This window comes from Manacus candei, unplaced genomic scaffold (genome assembly GCF_025592945.1).
Source record: "Manacus candei isolate 608988 ecotype Guabito, Panama unplaced genomic scaffold, ASM2559294v1 h1tg000008l, whole genome shotgun sequence".
Lineage (NCBI taxonomy): Eukaryota > Metazoa > Chordata > Aves > Passeriformes > Pipridae > Manacus > Manacus candei.
The window spans coordinates 23,037,175-23,054,971 of NW_026138056.1; positions in this window are offsets into that span (position 1 = coordinate 23,037,175).

Below are 17,797 nucleotides of genomic sequence, written 5' to 3' on the forward strand. Positions count from 1 at the left end.
CAATTACAGAGAAGGACCAATTAATGGAATTAGACTGGAGTAAACCCCACAGATAAAACGCTTGTTTTGTTTTTTCTCCTTCTCTACAAGACAGTTAATCAGCTGAGTATTCTTCACACTCCCTTCTTATTACTTTTCCCCTTCAAGGGCATGATTCCATCCAACAGAATCAAGCAGACCTTACTGTGAAACAGGATCACAACCAGAGCAACATGGGATTCAGAGTTACAATGGAAGGACTGATGCCAAGCATTTTATTTTTGCCGCCTGTGTTTTAGACGGAGGCTGACATAGTCAGACGAGGGTTTCACATCAGCAAGAGACAATTTCGTTAGACATACAGATAGTGCATTATTCCAACTGAGCCAGAGAGCAACAAGGAGTGCATTCTGCCCTCACAGGGAGAAGTACAATTAGTATAAGCTACGATGGAGCTGTAGTGGTGCACAAGTGGTCTGGGATCAGAATGGAGACAGACTTTCATTAATATCTGTGGTTTTACCCTGTTGGGTACAAATATTTCTACTGGTTCACATTAGAACATAACCTGCTAATGTTCTAGTACAGAGGAGATCATTATTTTCTGGCGTTGCTTGCCTACTTTCATTCCTAAAACATCTGGACTGCTCTCTTGTTACTCAGTACATTTTGAGGTCTTTATTTAGCACTCTTTCAATGACATATTTGAAAAGGTTACAAAAGTCAACAAGATTTTTTCTTTTTTCTTCTGAACCAGGACACAGATTCTTGGACTGCTACGTGGGTTGAGTTTTTACCATGCAGCTATAAATGATGCAGAGCAGTCAGTCTGCATCAGAACTAAAAAAGTAATTCTCTCACTGACCATTTTACAAATTACATCAGTCTCTTTCCAGGAGGCACTGTATATTTATTTATTTCCAGTTGACAGTCTCTTGAAGCCATTGTATGTGCAGTAGCTCTGGAACATGTTCTGAGCTGGGTGTTAGCCCATGAGTCCAATGGCAATCTCATAAAACAGATTTCCTCCCTTAGACAGCACAATGTTGATGACAAATCTCTAGATATTTTTAACATTCTATTTGATGACAAGATTTGAGATTGGAAAACTACTAGGTCAGGCCTGGTTTAGGATTACATGTATCTCTAGAAAAGAAACAGGGAGTGTGAACAAATAAATGCTCAGAAATATTTATGGGCACGTATATTCTGACTTGAATCTTGCTTGAACAATATAGCCAAATGCAATGTTTCTGTCCTTAGTATAACTTGAAATCCAGCCTACAAACTCTGTCAGATTTTATATATTTATTTAATTTTTACTTCCTTTTTATTTTTTCATTCCTCCCAAGGTAAATTTCTGCTTAGAGAACTTTATAGTCAGTCTTTACATAAAATGAAAGTTTATTTACCTAAATCCAAAATTACAATTTTTACCACCTTTTAATATCCTAGTGATTTTTTTTTCTGTTAAACAACAAAATTTATATATTTATGATTTTCATTTTAATAGTTGTCATTTCTTACACCAAGACTCTTCCTTAGGAAGGTTAATTATTGTATTCTACTGAATGTGACATGTAGTGCAATAATGAAAGTGCCTTGGTACTAGAGAATTAGAGTACTGTACACAGCTCTAGCAAACAGAATGAATAATTGAAATCCAATGCTTTTATGCTTCACTGAAAAAAAACAATATTTCATGGCACATAAAGTTATTCAGCTTATTTGCATTCAGGTTGAATGATCACCACTGACCAAAACAGAAGCAATGATGGTACCTTGATGTAAGTGGCAAAGAACATACATAAATATTCTTAGGAAGCAAGATGTACCTGCATTTAATCAGTACTTATTAAAATTTTATTCCCTATAGTTATTCAACAGGATCTGTGGTATAAAAACATAATTACAAAAATCAGATTTGAGCTCATTTGACAACAGAAGGGTTTTATGGTGACCTATCTCCAAATGTTCCTATTTGTAATTAAATGCAGCGATCAGCAGTAAGGATTTTGAAGCTGTTTTAGTAGTTCCGCTATTCTGCTTAACATGTGGCACCCGTAATAATTAAAATGATACTAACACATGCACAATTTTATGGCCCTTATGGTGCAACCCATTATGCCAAATAAGGGCCTCTGTTTTCACAGCATACTGCACATGGTCTCATTACACCCACTTTTCTTTTCCTGTCTTCACACTAACAACTGTTAAAGTGAATCAACACACGAAACGTACTATAACAGCTTAGTGTTTATGATATGTGTGCTGTTAGTCAGTGAACAGGAAAATCTAAACATTTACTGTTTATGTAAAGAATAGCGTTAGTGTTAGCGAATTGCTTGGGTCTGCTTCCTTTATTATCTAGATCACAAATGTAATGACGGGTGTCAGTGGTACCTATATTTCCCCTTTGCTTCGCTCTCCTGTGTAGATGTCTATAAGAATTAGAGGAACCTCACATTTGCAGTTCTTGAAATGGTTTATGTTTAATAGTTTTCCTCTTCTGCATTAAAGTGGAAGAAAAATATTTCTATCATAAACTCCCAATATATAAAAAATATTTCCGTACGTTTTCTCTTTCTCTTCAACATATTGTACTTGGACCAGTTTGGTTTATCCAAGGTGTTAGAAAGTTACACATTTTTCCTGTGACGCCTCAGGAAATTCTACAAGATACTGTGAATTCTAGTTTAGTGCTTTTTTATCATGAATAATTTTGCAATTACGCAGCTACTCAAAGACCTCCTACACTCATTTTACAGTCATCAGTTTGGAATGGCTTTCACTCTCTTGGTCTGGGATCCATTCCAAGGGAAGTCCCATAGGTGGGACACCAATGGATTGGACTAAATCTATCCTCTGCATTTCATATTATAGCTTTGTGTGAACATTAGTTGAAAGTTCATATAAAGAGGAACAACCTGTCCTTTCATTTTCCCCTCTTTTCCCCTGAGGATTGCCATTTAAACCTAACAGTGTCAGGAATTTGCTGTGTTATCAGTGGTAAGGGAAAACTAAAGCCCTTGAATGCAAATGGTATATTTGATTTCAAAGACATAGTGGAAATCATCACAACATTACAGTGATTGGGCTCCAGATATGATGAAAACAGAGAAATCAACCAGAAAACACTAAAATGTGTGATATGTAGGGGCTACATACACATTGGAGTGCAGCTTTAAAAAAGTACATCTGAAATCGTGATTTTAAATACCAATATCAGTGCCACAATGCAGGAAAATGGAGTAAAAGCCAGAACTGGACTCCTTTCATGTCTTCATGCCCACTGGTGAGTAATACTGTGCAGAAAACTTGCAGTTTTGCTCTCTGAAGATTCAGAAGGAGGATATGATAGGGGGAGATGTGAGGGAGAGGACCAAGGCAAAGAAGGACAATACCCTTAATGTTGTAACAACTTCTCTGTGGCCTGTTCCGAAAAAACCTTGCTTAAACACAAAAACAAGCAAACAACAACAACAACAACAAAAACACCCATATCACTGACATTCAAAAAGACTAAAGGGAGAAAAACCACTTGATAATTACGTTCTGTCTGAACATCAGGCAAGTTGAGTTCCACGATCTCTTTTTCTTTGATTAAAATGAATGTTTGTTATCAGCATTACTATTTACTACCCCATGATCAAAAACAAATAACCCACTTTGTTTGTTTCTTACTGCAAATGAATTAAATTAGACGCCATTAGGAGCACTAGCTGTTTATATCCTTGTTTCAGCAGTGGTAGTATTTGAAGTTTCCTGCGGTAAGTTCATTACTCGTATTTTGTCCAGAATTAGTGAAGCGTGCTGAAAATTGCTAATGACAGATGTTTCTCCACTCTGTCACACTTCTTGTATCATTTGATTTGGAAAGCAACATACGGTGTTCTGCTCTATCAGTATGTCACAGACTGTCTGTAAACAGCTGGTCATAACTCAGTTCAGTGAAAACCATTACTTTCCAATGAAGTGCTGGACACCCTCCAAATTGCATTTTGGCATGGCCTGAGCTGCATAATGCACAAAGTTCTTCTGTTCTGAGGTTACCTAAGGAAGGATTTTTCTCCCCCTTCCACTTGTTTATTGTGTTTCAGGAAACAAAATATCTTTTCAAATGGTTAGATAAGGGATGAACAGCACAGGAAATAAAAATGCTTTTTCTTCTCTCAGGAACCTATAAAAACTGTGACTGGTGCTGTGCTAACAGAAAAAAAATGCAACCCTACCTCACCATTTCTGTTTGTGCCTCAGGTTGAATGGGGTGTATTATCGGGGTCAGGGCACACAAGATGATGACAGATTGAAATGTCTCCTATCAAATAGTTGTGGCATTCTAACATTGCTATGACTATGGGGCTATTCCACAGCTCCTAATCACAATGAATCCTATTAAAAACATCTCCCTGCGGTTTATGTGTTGGTCAGATGCAAAGAAATCCATTTCACTTATGCATGTGAGAAGCACAAAACACAGAGGGCAGATTTAATGCCACACACATGGGGATATAAGGTACAATCTGTTGTTTCTTTCTAACAAAACCACTTCCTTGGTTGTTTTAAGATGATATAATATGTTATTAGTGTACATTTAACTAAATATGTATCATATATTTCATGAATACCAGTATCCATTTCTGAGATAGAGAGAGTCTGGAATAGTTATGTTATTTATAAAGTAAGTATAAAACATTTAGACAGCATGTTTTAATAACTGTGTTTAATTGACAATAATTACCACTTGTATTGTATTTAAATGAAACCTTTACGTAGATCCTCTTGCTTTAGAGCATGACAGTAGGAAAAGGCACCAAAGCCACCTGCAGTCCCTGGAGACTTCTGCAATGCCTGCACATTACCAAGGGAAGAACATCTTTCCAACTACTATAAAAGGATGATTTTTACATTTAAATTTAGGACAATAAAAAAAATATTTGAAATCAAGAATCATGAAACTCAAAGATCCTGTGGAAAAGGGTAGAGATAGATGTCAAGATATCCAACCATTTCTGTATCCTATACCAAGGTTAACATAAAAAAGACTGGGAATAAATACCAATTTATTGGTATTACCAATAAATTTGGATTTTCTAATATTTGATAAGGTAACATAACATTTGTCCTCTCATAAGATGTTATCAAAAGTTATCCTTGAGGAGCAATCCACTGATAAAGAAAAGAGCTCTCATACACAGAAATAAATTTTCCAGATTACTAACACTGGAGAAAAAAAAGACATCTCAGTGTCTCTTTTATTTCTTTGAAATGTACCAATTTATAAGAATAACAAGGTCATTACATTAGATAAATTTTTAATTTATTTTTTTTTACATGTTGAACACTAATGAACAGACGGGCTTTAGTGAGATATGGTCTTACAGAAAGCGTTCAGCTGAGTTTTGTTGAAGAGGATGCAGCTTCTCTTTTGATATAGAACTTTTGTTGAGTTTGAAGTATGAGCCTGCTTAGAGGATCTGAAGGACTCTACAAGGAATAAAAAGTCACAAAAGTCTCTACCCATTTTTGTAGTTGTAATACATTACTTATGCAGAGAAACCATGCAAAATGTTTCACAGATCAGTACAAAACCAAGGTCCTGCCCTCAAGAATTTATTTTCTCAACAGAACCGGTAGTATAGGAAGAAAAGGGTCATACAACACAAAAAACAGAGCAGCTCAGTTTTGCCATGTATTAACAAAATGAATACTGCATAAGCTACTGGCATCTGTTAAAGAAAAAAGTTTTCAAATTAACATCTAATTTAACTCAATAAGTAGACAGGGAAACTTACACTGTCAAAAATTTAAATAAATAAATTCATTTTCCCTCATCAGTAAGTGGGTACCTGTTGTTCATCATTACACAGGCTGCCTATAACAAGATAATTCACTCCTACAGCTTTTACCTTTTCAGAAAATGTCAAAGGTTTTTCATTTGTCTTAGTATCCCATCCCACACAATAGGTCAGACACATTCTTTAGCTTATGTTATAACTTATAATTCATGTTGTATAATAAAATCTAATTAAGAAACTTCACTTTCTTTTACAGCTATTTTCCTGTTAATTTTGTGACTGTGCCCTCTGGCCCAAGCAAACTGCTGTAACATTTGCAATCCGAAACCCTTGTAATTTGTGTTCATCTCTTCCATCAAAAATAATTAGTCATATAGTTCTGTGAAGTTTTCACCAAAATTGAGGTTTGGACAGAATATTTAATTCTGGTTTTGGAACTGCAGTGTTCTTATTTCAGCATAGAAGTTCAGTTGTATCAATAGAAAAATGTTCAACATTCACAAAATGTGAGAAGATGCCACAAACTCTGTCTTATACTCAGCCCCCAATGGACATCAGGCAGAAGCACAAATAACAACCAATCATGGCAGGCTTACTGTCTGTGCAAATGAAATCAAAATTAAGCAAGAACACCCAAGTAAAGGTCTCTTACTGCTTTACCACATCATTCCTTCATCTGTCCACTTAACTCCTTGGATTTCTAGCATTCTCCTACTTATTTGACCCTCCAGGACCAACCACGTTCTCTGAGGGTAATGAAGAGATATCATTTAATGGTAGTAAATGCAAAAGAACCTGATGACTGAGCTGTCAAACCATTGCCTGAGATCTCAGCAGCTCTCTCTTGCATCCTACCTCCAAGTTTGACTAAAATAACCTCCAATGCTACAGTATCACTGAGTCTCCATAAGTTTTGATCTAACTAGGCTGAACACATTTAGGTAGCCAGTACTATACATTACTGGGCTGAGTTTCAAGTTCTTTGTTCACCATATGGAGGCAATCATAACAAGACACAAAAGCATGCAGAGTAAGGGGGGGCTGTCTCATATCTCCAATAAAATTTTGCCAAAGTGTGTCAATCTCAGCACAAGTTGCAAAGACACATAAAAAGGAAACATATTCATGAGTGCACCACAACAAGGCAAAGCTCGGATGATGTTGATACCAAAACAGAGGTCTTTGTTGGGTCTGTTGATCAAAGCAAAATTCTATAACAGATTGACTTTGTGAAAATGGAAATAACCAGTCAAAGTAAATTTCAAAATAGATACTGGAGCTAAATACATTATCATCATTCTAAGCACATGCAAAATTAAGATTGACCTCCCAGTACTAAAAGCAAAATCTAAGTTTTCCTCATAACACAACCACAAAAAGAAGACAGGACATAGAAAGTACGAACTCATACTGGCACAAGATATCTGTTGAAAGATATAAGATGAAGGGAAATGGTATAACTGTCTACAAATCAGTGTTCAAAAGCTATTCTTAAAGAATCTGATGAGGCAGTTAGCAATCTGCGAGGCTCTAAGAATATAATGTATCACAGTTGCAGAGATTTCAGTGTGCCATCAAAATGCTTGCTCTGTTAGTACTAGGAGATAGAGTCTGAACTTGAGTGAATGATAAAGTGAGAAGTTATGGGCACATTCACACATCAGTTGGCTGGAGTAGCAGTTATGTTGCCATAACAAAGCCAACAGTTAAAGATTGTTAAAATCTATAAGATTCCAACATGATTATCAAATATTATCATTAGCCAATAATGACAGCTGATATGGAGTAGACCCTGACATTCAAAAACATTGTGATTTCCAAATCCAAGCCATAAATAGTTCACAGTGAGGAAAAGTCACTAAATTGAGCAACTTCCCATGCCCTCCTGGTATCTGCCCAAGTGGAAGACTTATTTTCAGACTTGTACCAGTCTTGAAGGTCACATTCTTACAGGAGTGGATTAAGTCCTAACATTTGTTGTCTGAAGTCTTAATTCCTTGATTTTCATGTGTGTTGTAACCCAGAACACTACATACACATAATCTCTACAAAAACGTCCCTTACTCCAAAAATGTGTAAGTTTAATTTCTTTAAAAACTAAATAAGGAGACATTTGCAATGCTTTAATACAGAAAAGAAAGTAATTTTGCATTTGTTGTGTTTTTGGAATTTCTGATTGTCCAAAACATTCACATATTTGATTTAATGTTGTGATTTAAAACAACTTTTTGAATGCTGGACTTTTGCCATTCAGTACTGTAATATGTACCAAACTGAAAAAAAAAATATCTAAGAGAGGACACTGAAGGAAAACAAGAAGTTCAGGAACAATCCAAAAAAATGACATATGTATATTAGCTCATATTTATGGAGCATGTCTAACTATGAAAGTTGAAGAAGATTTTGACCTAACCTTGCATTTATACTTGGAGAACAAACCGCATGTGACAGATTCTACTCATAATATTTAATGCTCTAGGGGGAAACTCAGGTACTGTGGCACTGTGTGTTGTAAAGAACCTGAACAGACTAGCGTAGCTTTGAAAGACATTTGAATTGTTTCTACCATTGTCCATAACTGTAGATTTTTATGCAGTAGGAAGTCCATCATATCCTGATTATCTTGTGAATGTGGGCATTACCAAAAGAAAAACCAAAAAATGAACAGTACACAGTGGCATCTGATTGCTTTGCTACAATAGATATGTACATATCCTTTTTGGGATTTTGACGTGGTCCATTATGAGGAGGTCAGATGCAGGAAATTCTCAGCCAGGGTTTTCTCCTGTTACTATGGCGTTGTCTGAAAAATGCAATAATTTTCTTGTCATGAAATACTGGTGAATTTTCCCATAAATTATTTGTACATTTTATTTAAAAACTGTCAAATGGTACTTGGCTCAAGAAAGGTACAGTAGCTCCTTTGAAGCAATTCCTACTCAGTACGTCGAGTTTTATCCTTTTATACCATACATCTTTTAAAAGGAATGAAATAAATTCAATGTAACTTATAGAGGAAAAAATTATGGAAAGAAATCTGTAGGGAAATTTTTAATATTGTCCAAAATCAGAACAATTTCTCTTATTCCTCCTTACATTACAGAGTGCTGTTTCAAGGGCGATTGCATTAGGCTGTTTTGTTCCCTCCTTAATTACTGTTGCATATAGTTATAAATAGCAGACAGAAGGTGAGCGGAAAATGACAAAACAAGTTTATTCTGAAGTCTAACATAAAACACTACAGGCTAAATATGTACAGGGAATTACACAAACAAGTGTTGAACTATATACACATGTTATAACAGAAGGAAAGACATTTCATACATGCAAGGAAAATCTTCCCAAAATAACTTCAGTGAAAATGCCTACTTATCCTTAACTAAACTAGTGATCTAAGAGGCCAGAGAAAGCAGTAGCTTTCTCTAGATACCAACATCTTCTTGAGGGTAGTCTTTTGGTAGCTTCACAGGCTTTAGAGGGTTTCCTGCAAGCTTCTCTTTTAATCTATCCTCTCAATCCTTTTGGCACCACTACAATGCCCAGGAATCAGTACCCAGGTAAGGCTGTCTTGTCTCTGTGCAGGCAATATAGATGGGTTTGCCAAGCTGTGCTGGATCCTTCTTCAGAACAACCAGTTGTACCAGCTGGTCTCTTCAGGCACCTTCCAGGCCCATATTTCAATTATTATGTTGTCCCTTGTAGAAGATTGTCATTTCAACTCAGTGACTCACAGCAATCAACCAACCTCTTAGGCTGGATTCCTGGTACAAAATAAATGTTACAAGACTTGGACTATCAGATACAATGATGCATTGAATCTGCCATCCTCAGTTTCCATAGAGATGCCATACAGATGCCTCCTCAGGTCTGTTGGTCCCCAGCTAGAGCAGCATTCACATTGAAGAAAGAAAACTGTACTAAATCTGTGCCTTGTCTACACAAGCAAAGCAGTCAGTAGGATCATTTAATATTTGTTTTCTTTTGTTCAAGACTGGAAGATCTTCACAGAGTTCTGACTATAGTACGAAATAATTTTAAAAAAACAGTCATAAACTAGCTATATGAATATGCAACACTCAAAAGCTATCCAGAAAATGTATTGTTTAATTTGACATGAATTATTAAGCTTGGAAAATGCCATATCTAAGGCACAAAATAAAATTACAGATTTCTTGAATAGGAATCAATTAGTGGTTCACTAGGCTTAGACAGCCTTTGCAATGACATATATGGACTAATTTCCTACAGTTGAATCCTCTTTCTAGATGTGATTCTGCTAGATGATTGAAATAGGACCTAGGTCTGGATTAGACACATCTGATACCTTACCTGACAAAGGTTTCAGAAAAAAGGACTTCAAAAGAGTTCCAGAAAATGGAGCAGAACAAGTTAGGAATATATTATGTTAAGGAAAAAGTGTTTTCAAACTCCGTCAGATTTGGTGCTAGAGCTAGCGTATGTCTTAAAGCACAAGAATTTTATCACCAAAAAAGTGCTTGCATGCTTAATATAACTATGTTCATATCTATAAACATGAATCATCTAAAATCCCAGATTTGTACACCTACTAATATCCTGCGCTTTTGTAATATCCTACACTTAGGTGTGAGTGGTGCAGAGGAGAAGCCTCTTATGCCACATTTAAATGCATCACTTTTCAGATTTGTTAAATATCTCTTCAGCTACTATAAAGAAAGGTAAATGTGAATGAAAATGAGAATGTTCTCCTTCCCTTAACCATTCATGACTTACAGATATTTATTATTTTTGCTACCATTCACCTTCTCTGAACAAATCCAGTCATCCATTCTCTTGTCAGATAGAAGCCTGACATACAACCAATGATTTTCCTCATTTAGCCCAAGACCTTGCATTTGTCTCTTAGATCTTTTTTATAATAAATTATCTACTACCTTTGTGGTAAGGTGTATCAAGCAGCATATATTTGTATGTGGGTTTACAATGTTACCCTTTTTTTTTTCTCCTACAATTATTTATAGGTGCCACCGTTTTCTTTTGCCATAGTAGTATATCAATATCATACATTAAAACCAAACTTTCATTCATCTGTTACAATTTGAGTTTGGATATGCAAATTATAATTCTTTTGATTCTTTGCAATATACATAACTTCACATTTACTAACACTTAGTTCTAGCAGTTTAAAGTCTGTATGTTTCATAATTCTTCTCATATTGGTCTATACTTGATTGTCTGTACTTGAATAATCCAAACATTATCATCCTACTTACTCTCCAAATTTTGCCACAAGACTCAAAATAGATCTGACCTAAGCATAGGATGAAGCCCAAGGGAAAAAAATGATCCCTGTAATAAAAGATGGCATGTTAATGCCTGCATTTGAAGGGTTCTGTGGCTTGCCAGACAGCTTTAGTTCTGACATTCAGAATTCTACTTTGCTGTGTTAATAAAATTCTTCTAACCCAGGGGGATTTTTCTGGAACACTTCCAACCAACTCCCCCAAAATATCTGAAGCAAATGCCACGATGTGCTTTCAGACTGGTTTCCAAATGGATCCTAGGAAGGGTTGCAGACTAGTGAACAGACCTTCAGCTCACCAGCTAATGATGGACACGAGAGCAACAAAATCTTCTCTCAGGTGCATGAACACTAGTCCCATAGATTCTTGATTACAGCACAAACATGGTGACAGTCAGGAACCTCACTCCAAACACAAGGGAACTGTAATAGGGACTGCCTCTTTGAATTTCTCTTTTGATTGAAGATGTTGATTCACCATTTGGAAAATTAGTTGCAAATAAATATGTTTGAAAGTAGCTTTTACAAAAAATTTGGAATTGATTTTCTGAACAATATACTATTCAGAGTGAAAGCAATTATATGGTTTAATGTACATATATTAACTTTATTTTTATTTTATTGTGAAATTACCTTTCCTATTTACTAGATTATGTCTTTACTCACATTTGTGCATTTGGGTGCATATCAAAATTCAATTAACAATGCAGAAAATTAACATTGCAAATTTATAGTAGTTAAAGAAAATTATTTCAAATATGCTGGATAAAAATATCAATACTGACTGTGCATTTTGAAATTACTATTTTAGAAAAGGTTGATGATCTGCAGTTAGAAATCCTTCAGACAAGAGAACTAACTATTCTTAGACCCTCAAACCTATGTTTAAATCCTAAAAAAGGGGGGTAAAACATAACATTTCCTAAAATTACTTTTATTACATTTTCATCTCCTAAATAGTTTTTCAGTTGCCGTTCAGTTATTTAAGAATTTCAAAAAACCTGACCACATTGAAGTCAAATTAGTACAGTCTCCAAAACAGGTTACATCTCTCCAAAGTAGATATTTTTTTCCACTTTCTTTTCAGACGCTGAACTAATGATTTCTCCTGGTTTAGCAATCTGATTTACTTTAGAGATGTGCTGGGTTTTACTCATTTTAAGTTATTTAAACAGATTATTGGAAGTTATGTCTAAAGATATGCTGTCATGATTTCAAGTTTAAATTTTAATATGTTTGCATTTACAAGGAGAGATGTATGCAAAGGCAGTCAAATTGCAGTAAAACACATATCTTAAATAAATGATTAATTTATTCTGCTCCACAGTCAGTAGTTATGACACAGACTTGCAATCAGTAGTGCATGCACAGTGATGGAAAGACCATTTTGTAGGATGGCCTCAGTCGTATATCAACATCCCTAATGCCAATCTAGACACTAAAAATATTCTAGTTAACATACTTATCTTAAGAGGATATCTGGTTTACAGATCAGCTCAGTGAGTTCTGTAAAAGATAAGCTATTTATTTAGGTTTCACTTAAAGATCAAAGAGTGTGATTAAAAACAAAGCCTTCTTGTCGGCTTTTTAAGAGACCCTGGAAATTGTCATCTGAGAAATAGTTACTAATACTGCCAACTCCTAAATGTAATGATTTCAGGACAGGTAGTTACTTTTTCCAAAATTTGAGCATAATATGGACTTCTTGCTCAGAGCTTTATTTTGATGTACAAAAGCACTCAGAAACCAAATACCCAGATTGGAGAAGAAACTAGGACAGAAACACTGAAAAAATATAATTCGTTTTAACAGTAGGTGTTTTGTCCTCATTTATTCTCCTCCAAGTCCACAATATTAAGAAGAAACAGCAGAAATCAAATGTGTCCTAAGAAAGGCAATTTAAAGAACAAGTAGCAAGGTGTTCATTCTGTTGAAATGAAAAATTGATTTATTATTTGCAATGAAGGATGATCACATTGTAGAAGTGTTATATAGAGTCCCTAGAAATAAATAATCAGATTTAGGAAAAAAAATTTTAAGCTATGGACTGGACATTTTTTCCATGATTGCCCAGTACAAGGCATTCCACTGTACAGTACAGACAATTCAGCACATAAAACCATGGCCAAAGGTGAGTTGCAAAGTTGAGACACAAGCCCTTTGTTTACTACAATAGAAATCAGCATGAGCGTGTCACCTCTTGGGTCAAGCATGCTGAAAGCAAATCACAGTCACTGTCTCATGAGGCTTCTTAGGAGTTGTTGAAAATAGCCACTAACAAAATGCCATGGCATCTGTGTAAGGCAGAGTGACCTTGGAGACAACAAGTAATATGACTGTGAGAAATCAAGTTTTCAGTTTCTGCTTCTTCCCAAGGGTGGTTCTTTGGCAGCTGCAGAACTCACCTTGGAATCATGCAGCTGTATTGATTTGGTGCCTACAATGACCTCAAGGGAAACGTGAGTGATTCTGCAGCCCGAAATCTGCCTGTTGCAAAATGAGAGGGGAGAGGGGAGCAAATCAATGCACTTATTTCCCCTTTAAGAATTGCAAAGGGCTGCATTGGAAACAGAAACATACCTCTACCAAATGGTTTATTAATGTGTCTGTTATAGCAAATAGCTGTTACTATCTGGCAAATAATTGTCCTACCAGCCCATCCATTATGGTAGTGAATGCTCAGTTTGTACAATTGAATCCCTTTTCTGTTTGGGCATGTAGGAAAATCACCTTCAAAAAGGTGATTTGAACAGTTTCATCCCCTCATGTGAGATCAGAGGTAAGAAGCCCCTGCCTCTATTTATTATCACAGTACTTTTCTGCTTGACCAAGAACCAGGTGGTGCTTCTCTTACCCATGTAAAACAAAGCACGTTTCTCTCCAAGGATGCTGCGCTCTACCACCCAAGAGGACCCATCCACCCTGTTCCTGCAGGAGCCCCTGGAACCTGGACCATGTAACATTGAGCACACCAACACGGGGATGGGATTCTTAGGGCTGGGTGCCTGCTCTGGCAGACCAGAACTGGCCCTCCAGAAACCAGCCCTGCCTGGATATTGCCTAGCTGTGTCTGGCAGGGATTAAGGAGCTGGGTACAGAACTGCACAGGCACAACCTAACTGTTCCTGCTGGTGCACATGGTGCCAGCAAAGGCACCTCTCTACATTCTCAGGCCAGGCAGTCAGCTAGTTAAAACCAGCCTGTCATGTTTGTTGAGGCAAAACAGATGTATTGTTAATGCCCTGTGGTGTCATTATCCAAAAATGATGGTGCCACTTCAGAGGTAGGGTTCACATGGACAGGAAAGCTTTGTGGTCACTGGAAGGAGAGACATTCAAGGGATGTTGAGTAATATTAAGCAGGATAGAAGACAAAAGCTTAACTTTTGTTACCCTGAAGGCAAACAAGAATAATTTCCGGTGCCCCATGGAATTGTTTTCTTATGCCTTGCATTGGACATATGGCCCAGAGAGACACTGTGCTCCCACATTGCACATGGAGTCAAGGATAGCCCTGGATGTTCAGTGACACTTAGCACCCAGCTTGCTGTAACTCACATGTTGAGGTCCTGGCAAGCTGAGAAAAAGCTTGAGAGAAAGCTGTGATCCTAGAATAACAAAAGCATCATCTTCTAGTACATCTATATACAGTGGAAAAGGGAATGGCACAGATATCCCTCACCCTGTAAAACCCCAACGAGTAAGCCTGTATGACACAGCGGAGCTAAGCAAATGCAACAGCTTATGTCCAAGAGAAATTTAGTTATATTTGTGCAGCTCTGTGCCCAAACCATGAAGCCCTGCATCCCAGTATGACCAGATGGCTGAGAGTAGTCTGCAACCACCAAAGCCTTTACACACACTTGTTTTAATCATGCTGATGAGATAAGTTCTCCTCAGATTTTAAAGAGCTTCAAATTTGTCTATATTTCCTGTATCTGCCACTTATCTTTTCACAAGACTATTCCCTCATGCCCTCCAAGGGCTAAATCCATTAAAATATGCAGATGGATTGAACTGTTTCTCTGATATTTTATTTTCAAGGAGACTGCAGTCCCAGGTCACCCTGTAGCCATGGATATTCCAGGTTACTGGTGAGCACAGTTTTATGTGATAATGAAGATACCTCTGTTTGTCCAGAGACACTCTCAAATAATGGAAATCAACACAGATCCTCATTCAATAAAATAGAAATTGTCACCATTTTGCTGTGCTTCCGCCAGAGCAACATATGGTAGCACAGCTGACAAATATAATCTTTTTCCTTTTTTTTTTTTTTCCATTTCACATGCACATTTCATTTTGTAGAATACTAAGACTTTACATAAATTGCCTGTTAACCCCTTGCAGTCACAGCACTTGCTTCTTGGGCTCCCTTGAGCTTTCGAATATTTGAAAGATGAAGTTAAACCACAACATTCAGGGAACAGTTTATACCTTCAACATGTAGCCTACTTGCCCTTTTCACAAGGAAAATCTGCTCTTTTTTTATTTCTCTCCAACCCAAACTTTCAATTTTAGGCAATATACTGTATAAACAGTATACCCTAGCTATATGAAAGCCTATTGGTATAGTAAGTTGATACTCAATTCTCTTGCTGCTTCTCTAGGTGTTTTTCAATGCCATAAGCCAAGTCACACATGCCCAGTGACTTTACACTGATGTGACTCATTTACACTGGTTGTACCAATTCGACTGTATAAAACTGAACAATGTCCAATTTGAGGTGCCAGTTTAAGACACTTTCTTTGTTAATCATTACATCCACATCGAGATCAGCTTCTCCCCATTCAGGTATAAGACCCTTATTGGTGCTTGGTGGCCTTTTCTGCAGTGGGAGACTCCTCCAAGGAGTCCTGCATCTAGAGAAATCTCCTGGACTTTCCTTAGTCTTCACCAGAACTGATTCCTTCCTTTTACTCATGCTGGTTTTCAGTCCTTGTCCAGCCATCCAGGAGATAGACTATGAAAGCTGCATTCATAATTATCATGGATACTAGCAGAGTTGTTCACTTGAGTTTGACAAGGGGAGAGAGTTGTCTTTGTGTCTTTGCTTTTTCACAGGACTTTTTGGCACCCAGTAATAAGGCTTAGAGCTACAGAGGGCACACAGAGGAGGTATTCACACTGTCTCACTATAAGAAGTAACTTTTTTTGTGTAAGTTTGCCTAAGCTAATTTATTTCTACTCTGAACCACCCCATTGAGGATCCTTTCTCTCTTTGCTGAACATATAGGGAACCCAAAGAAACTAGCACCTAATTTCTGTCTTGTACAAGGAACCTGAAGCTGAGCTAAATGAATGCCCTCTAACAGAGGTGGCTCCATTCAGAAACAGCATTTGTGTACGGGGAAAGACTTAGAGGACTCTGAAATGGCCCAGTGTTACTGTAAAGCAGAGGAGCTCACTGTAAGGTAAACCTGCTTTTTCTAATGAGGATTATTTACAAAGAATAAAACTTCTCATTTGTTTGGTTTAGGGTCAGATTAACCTCAATTACAAGTGACTTTGCTGGTATATCTTTGCATGCATTTGCTACGTAATGTCTTGACACAGATACAGCATGAATCAAAGCTCTGACCACTTCTTAAACACATTTGCATCCAATTTGCGAGCAGAAAAGAAAAACCTGCTTTTCACAAATGTCATTTGCTTCCTGACAGTTTGCAAAAGCACACTGCAACAAACAGTTGCTTTTAAGGACTGAGAGCACCTGCACAAGCTAAAAGGGAAGAGTGGGGGTTGAATCACAAAATTCTGACATGCATGCTAAGTATTCCACAAACAAAGGCTAACACCACACACTACAGGGCTGCCAACATGAAGTGCAACAAAGAAATATGAAGGAAAGTCTATACAGGCTAAAATCAAAGTCAAATATGACTTAACCGTTCATCCAGATTAAGTCAGTTTTATATTCTTTTCTCCATTCAAGTATTAGGCAGCAGCATCACATCTAACTGGATGGGGAGCTTTGGGCTGACTCAGTGTGTATGTTCTTACAAAGTGTTGATACTTTGAGATACCTAAAAACCTGTTCATTACATGGATTTTAAACTGACTGGAGTTAAGTTTTGCCTGGAGTAGGAAGGTCTCTGCCGCAGTAAAACACAGCCTCACTAATGGCAATAAACATCAAAATATTAGACACTATCTGAAGTGACTCATTTTAAGGGGGAAAATATTGTTGCAGAAGCCTTTGATTTCCACTGTAATAAGGGGTTTGGAACTTGCCATTTTGTTAGCTGACATATCTTGAGCATTTGCTTACTTTTTATGTTGTTCATTTTACAGACTGATACTTACATATTATATCTAAACAAATTATCAGATCCCATCTCCATGAAAAACTCTATCATATTTTATTACATACTGTAAGCAAAACTTTTGGGGAAGAGGCACATTATGTCTTTTACAAATCACTGCATTTTTCCAGATGTACGGTATGTTAGAAAACTGACACAAAAGATGTGAATTGAGTTAACGAGCCCAGCTATATTTCCACCAAAATGGGCTGTTAGTTCATTTGAATAACTTTGACCTTTTCTATTTATTGTCTTTCTAAAAAAACCAAACAAACAAAAAAACCAAAAACAAACCCCAAACCAAACATGAATCCAAAAAAACACACAAAAAAATTCACAGCCAATCATTATGATGACCACAAGTCTACTCAGGCACCTTGACAGCTGAATCACCATCTCACATCAAGAGATTTAGCCTTGGGCATCTGGCTCAG